Genomic DNA, 7,277 nt, shown 5'->3' with positions numbered 1-7,277 from the left:
TGATACTAGTGTAAATGCATGAGCGAATGCAATTTCCACTAGCTCACCCTCTGATGTTCCTGTGGATCCTTGTAAGTTGTACCTGCAACCACATAATATAGAATGCATATGTATTTAGTCCTTTAGTTGAGCTTGTAAACAGAATTTTTTTGGGTACTCAGAGTGGAATCTTCGTCCGCCATGAACGCCAATGCGAGAAGAAGGTTTTAGAGAGAGAGAGAGAGAGAGAGAGAGGAGCGAGAGAGAGAATGGGAGAGAAAGTGTGACTGTGAGTGTGGTAAAATAGGTGAAGGTGATAGGGAAAGGGGTGAGGATGAAATGACCAAAAAGGGCGTGTAGGTTGCGGTGGGTCTCGCATTTTAGGGAAGGGTATTTAAGTCAATTAGTTTGGTGAATATGGGTCCATTCTCGTTTCTACTTTGGTATAGTAACGTCTTAAGAGGAACGTAGTAACGCTCATCAATTCTTCTCCTTCAATATTTTGTTTACCTTTAAAATTTCTTTTCTAGTCACCTTTTTACTACCTAATACTCATTTTCCTTTCACCACAGCCACAAGCACCTATATATTAGATTCAAATCTTTTTTATTAGAAAATTTACACATCCTAACCCAAATCCTCATTCTAGTTGTCTTAAGCATTAAAGTGAAATGTGTCTTTTGAACTGCGTTTTTCAGACATCGTCCAGTCGGCCCACAGTCTGACAAGATACTAAAGCATAATCATTAGGCGAAGTGTGTCATTCAGATAAGGTGATTGTAATTCTTTCCCAACGCAAAGTTAGTTAATCTACATTCCATATATTCTCCAGATACATTGGTCATCCCATCCATGACATTCCGTAATCTGCGAGAGACATCGTGTCTGGAAGCTGTCTGGAAGCAACAAGACAAGATGTATCCTTCAACTAGGCAACCGTGTGACGTATTAGTGTAATGCATCCAAAAAGTTTGCCTCGTGCGCCTTTGTCTTCGCAATGCTACATGCTCTATCTACTTCCCAGTGCAAAAGGTGATGATTAGTATTAAATATAATTTAAAATACACTGATTATGAAAGATTATATATGTTTCTTCGGAAAAACACGAGAAGTCATAAACCAACGTTACACATGTCGTTTGAGATTCGAACACCTCCCTATTTAAGGGGTCAGGATCCTCTTCATTGTCACCTATCAATACTTCCGCAATTGTTATTCTTCACCAACATGATTTGCAATCGTGCGTCGCCCGCTCTAATGTTGTAGAATAAAACATCCGAGTTGAAAAAAAAAATTTATGGTGATAATAGTGGTTGAAAAATCTTTTTAAACTACATAGGGTGACATTTATTAAATAAATGAAGAATGAAATATTTTCATTTACCTATTTTATTTATATAGCCAAATATTTTTTTTTACAATCCCAATTACAATCATTTGTGTCTAGTGTTTATAATTTTGCAAAAATTACTCATAGCCTCCTAAATCATCCATGCATAAATTAGTCAAATAAAATCATGTCCATGGTCATAATTACCTATCACGAATTCAATGTTGCCAAATCTTCCAATGTTTAATTCATATTCTAGCATTACCTACTTTAAAAAAAACAAGCATAAAGTTTAAGTACATTTCTACGCCTAACATGAAAAAGGAATAAGAATCCATACCCTCAACTTTTTATCCCATCTCTGCTAGAGGATTGGATGTGGAGTATAGGATAGATAAAATCCTTGTGAGAGTAGTTGGACCAAATATAGTGTTTATCATTGCTACCTCGAGATTCAAATATAATCAAATAACCAGAAAGATACTAGTGTAAATGCATGAGCTAATGTAATTTCTACTAGCTCACCCTCTGATGTTCCTGGATCCTTGTAAGTTGTACCTGCAACCACATAATATAGAATGCATATGTATTTAGTCCTTTAGTTGAGCTTGTAAACAGAGTTTTTTTGGGTACTCAGAGCAAGTGCATGCAGAGCCTTCTCTAGCAAAACAAAGATGCAATCGGAGATGAACTTAGCTAGTCCCTCAGAATAGCATACAAAATAAACACCTTTCAAAGTGGAATCAAGATAAATAGGCCAAAAAAGAAAACCATAAAAAGGAAGCCAGTCATCCTACCATAAGTCAAGGATTTATCCCATGAAAATAGCTACCTGAAATGAGTACATTATCTTTGTTTCACCTGATGAAACTAGAATGACAGAAACACCAATTGAGTGAATATGGTATGTTGTAGTTAAGCAAGATATATTCTTGTCAAATCTTTATAACATGGTTCAACAATTGACTGAGAAATAGAAAGGAAAGCATGCATTCAGGACTCAAAAAGTGCTCAATTCATGAGTAGAAAGTTAAACATACGGAAAGAGGACAATCATCAACTAAATTTGATAATGTGCACCTAAAATTGAACAAAATAGGTAGAATCACTCAAGTTGCAAAGACATGCATTGACTTGAACCAAAAGCATTAGACACGAGACTATGCCACCAAATGATGGTATCTCATCTATACCCAACTAATGAAATATGTGATGTGAATTAAAAAAATATATGGATATAACATTTATAACCTTAATTACATTCGTAGTTTTTTTATTAACATGTCACAATTTTATCAGTGAGATAGAAAATGAGACACCATTTAATGTCAGTTTGAATTTCCGTTAAAGGTAGTGGTTCTATGTTGAAGCAAATGTGGGCTCCGATAAGGAGATCATATGTCCCCATACCTTTTCGTGCTTTGCATAGAAAACCTCTCCATTTGTATGTAGCGATATGTGAATAAAAAGACTTGGCTGCCTATCCATCTAGGTAGAGGATGCCCACCCTCTATCTCATATCTTTTTTGCACAGGACAAAGTGATTTGAGACATTCTTGCTTCTTTTGGAGATAACTTTGGGTGTGTGGTTAATGTCAATAAATCTTAAGCTCTTTGCTTGAAATGTGCAAGCACAAGGGATAAGAGGAAATTATCTTAAGTATGTCTCATTCTTATTGTTTCGTGATGTTTGTAAGTATCTTGGGTTTTCGCTCAAGGATGAGATATTCTCTTGTTTTCGTACATTCTTGATCAAATTCATATGTGACTCTCCTTTTGAAATTCTCACATTCTAAACACAAGGAAAATGATTTGCCGCTCCAAATTTATTGTTACTACGATTCCTACCTATACTATGCAGGTTGTGTGGCTTTCGAGGAAGGTCATAAATAATATGAATTAGGTTACTTGTAATTTCATTTGGTCCCAGAAGAATGGAAGGAGTGGTTGGAACTTGTTGAATTGAGAGACATTAGACATTGTCAAAGGCTAAGAGTAAGGGAGGTTCTGGAGTTAGGGATGCTGGGTTGGCTTACATAGCTCTTTTCGGAAAATTTACTTGGTATTTGTTGCATGATTCTCTCAAACTTGGGGTCTACGTGTTGGCACATGAATACTTGTCTCATAATTCTATTTTAAATGTGTCTGCTGCAAAAGGGGCTTGTCCTCTTTGAAAACCTACTTTAACCTAATGCCACGCCTACACCTACACCCACATGCATACCTATACCTACACGCCTACACCCATACTTAAGCCTACATCTGCACCTAAAGCTACACCTATATGCATACATACACACCCGCACCTACACTCAAACCTACATTTACACCTCAACCTACACCCACACTCATACTTATACCCCAACCTACATGCAATATTACACCCACACCTAAACCTACACCTATACCCACACTCGCACCTAAAGCTACACCTATATGCATACATATACCTACACCCCACCTACACTCACACCTACATTTTCACCCCAACCTACACCAACACATGACCTACACTCCAACCTACATTTAAGTTACAAAAAACGATCGAAGATTATTAAGATTATGATCCTTGTGAAACCGCTTTTTTTCTCTGTAATTCGATTTTCTTTTTCTTTCATATCACTTTTTTTTTTATTGAAAACATGTAAGTTTTTTTTGGATAGGCAATGAATTATATAAAAAGAGGCACAAGGGGTGTCAACCCATACAAAGAAAAAAGAAAAGAATGTACAGAGAGAGGTGTGCAATAAAAGAAAACAGTAGAATCAAGGCAATACATTACGAAAAGAAAACAGAAGTCCCTATGATACATGAAACCAACACCAATTCTTGGACAGCTCTTCCAACATCTATGGAAAACACTAAAGCGAGAGATAGAGAGGCACCACCATCATGATCTGAACAACCAATGATGCACACATCCTAGCTGCTCCACAAAGTCCCAATTTTGTCATCTCCATACTGTCAATGAGAAGGTTTCAGCAACCTCTCCCAACCCTCTTCAGACAAGCACAAACCTGATGCTAATTATGCTACACTTTTGATGCAAATAATAGGTTATGATATCCATTCATAAAAGGAGAAGTGAAATCCCTTAACATTTCCTTTAAGCAACAACCATGCTCGATATTGAGCACTTTCCATCAGGTCTGTTCCTTCTTGAACTGCTCCATCTCGAAAAACCAATCTATTCCGATAAGACCATATGGTCCCGGCCACTGCGAACCATACGAAGCGAATTATACAGTTTTGCTTTGCAGTCAGTGATCAGGGGAAATAGTGTTGAACCATATGCGATTTGCAGTCCCCGGGGAGCACTAAAGTCCACCCCAGCCACCTATAACATTGTGACCATACTTCTGCAGCGAGTGGACAAACAATCAACATGTGATCAAGGGTTTCCTCCTCATAGGAACAGACCGGGCAGCGCACTTCCTCTGCTGCCAGAATAACCTTCCTCCTGCGGAGATTGACCCTTAAAGGTAGGCGGTCTAACACAATTTTCCACATGAACACAGAGATATTCAAAGGGACATTCGGTTCCCAGACAATATGAAAGAAAGGGGTCGTTACCTCACCTGAAGAGCCTTGTAAGATTTTGTATGCTGAATGCACCGTGTAGTGTCCCTCCGGGTTTGCTGTCCAAACCCAAGAGTCATTGGACCCCTCCGTCAATGGTACACTTTCAAGTAACCCACACAAATTCGCCACCATCAAGTTCTCCCGAGTGCTCAAATTCCTCCTCCACTTAAAGAGCCAAGTCCAAATGCCTTCCACCCTCTTTCTCAAGTTTATTATCGGGTCATTTTTCTGCAAGGATAAGTGAAAAAGCTTGCGAAAGCTAACACTTAGTGGAGTCCCACCACACCAAATGTCCTTCCAAAACCGTGTTGAACACCCATTCCTCACTCTCCGGCCCACAACATCATCAAACAAACAAGTCCCCGACTCATCCTCGAAGCATAACTTAACAAAGTCACGCCACCAAATTGAGTCATTTGCATTAGCATTCAGAACACCTTGCGCCACTCGATTACCATACCAAGCCTAAAGAACCTTGCCACATAGATCATTGGTCCCATGCATTAATTTCCATCGTCATTTACCCAAGATTGCTTTGTTAAAAAGTTCCCAGTCCTTTATGCCCAGGCCACCTTCCGCCTTCGGTTTACAAACCTGCTCCCATTTAACCCAACTCATTTTCTGAACCGATTCAGATCTGCCCCACAGAAAAGTCCTCATGATTCTCCTTGCTTCCTTAACCACCACCTTCGGGATGCGAAAGAATGAGAGGAAGAAGAGTGGTAGCGCAACAAGTTTGCTATTTATTAGACAAATTCACCCCCCGAAAGAAAGCGATTTCTGCTTCCATAAGGAGAGCTTTCTCCGCATCATAGCCAGTACAGGTTGCCATAACAATGCACGTCTTGGGTTACCTCCGATCGGGATTCCCAAATACACAAAAGGAAGGTTTATTAAATATTTATTGAAAACATCTAGGTGCTAGTTTAAATCGTGTGATGTGCAACAATAAGCGCACTAGAATTCTAGATTTTAATATACATTTTCATCAAGTAGAACTATTTAGAGTATGCTTTGCTTGAATTTAAAAAATATATACATATTAAAGTTAGACAATGAAAAAAAATAATACTCACATTTTCCCCTAGACTATATATTTACAAATTTTTCAAATAAATAATTCATGATTAGACATGTTATAGGAAGAATATTGAGATACCCAGATAATGTTTCATATTAACTTCAATAATTTTTTTTGCATGGTGGACATTACATGTTGTGGTATGTGGTAAAAAAATTATTTTAAAAAAATTATATTAATGTACCAAATATCACATTGGCTTATCAATTTCTTTAAAAAAATCCATTATACGTCAAATTTGATAAAGGAAAATTGTTTTTTTATTTATTTAAAACAAAACCAATTGTGTAGTCACGGTATTTTTTGGTTAGTCACGAGTTTAATATAGTAATATGGGAGACACGAGATATTGCGTCAATACGCGTCAACTCATTCACTTGTCTAATTTTTCAACCTATTGTTTAACTTGTTTTAAAAAAAAACCTATTGTTTAACTTGAAGTTGTGCCCTTTTATATTTCTAGATTCAATATAATTAATTAAAAATTAAACACTAAATTCATGTAATATTTCAAATTCTCATCTTTTTTTTTTCATCATCATTGTAAAAAAATTCAAATTATGTTAGTGTTTTTATGTATAATGGTATTTTTACCGCCAACATTGACTAATGTAACACCCCTAATTTTATACATTATAAATTAACATATATTTAAAATGATGTGTATATAAGTGTAATAAGGATAGCTTAGGATATGAAATATCACCAGCTGTATTAACAACTGTATCCAGCTGTATTGACAGCTGTATAGTTAGTAGTTAGAATTCTGTTAGTGTAGTTAGCTTTCTGTTACAGCTTGGTTAACTTGCTCTGCAAGCTACCAACACACTATATAAGAGAATCACACTCTATTGTAATAGCTAGCTTATCGTAATAGAAATCCAGTTTACAATTCTATGTCTATTTCTCTCTCTTTTTCCCTTTTTCTATTTCTGCTATCATGGTATCAGAGCTTAGGTTCAAGATCCATGGCGGAATCTTCATCTTCTTCCTCTCTATCTTCTTCTTCCTCACTTCTCTCTTCTTCTTCAAGATCCAGAGATAGCCTTTGCTATTAACAAGGTTTATCAGTTTTTGGCTCAACCTCAAGAGGAGCACTGGAAGGCAGTGAAAAGGATACTAAGATATCTCAAAGGACTCTTTCTTATGGTGTGCAGCTTCAGCCTTGCTCTCTTTCTAAACCTCTTCCCCTCTTGGCCTTCTGTGATGCAGATTGGGGAGCAGATCCAGATGATAGAAGGTCTACATCTGGATCTTGTGTTTTTCTTGGACTTAATCTCATCTCATGGACAGCCAAGAAGCAGA

The sequence above is a fragment of the Lotus japonicus genome, chromosome 4, assembly GCF_012489685.1.
Source record: "Lotus japonicus ecotype B-129 chromosome 4, LjGifu_v1.2".
NCBI lineage: Eukaryota > Viridiplantae > Streptophyta > Magnoliopsida > Fabales > Fabaceae > Lotus > Lotus japonicus.
This window is presented reverse-complemented; position numbering follows the sequence as displayed.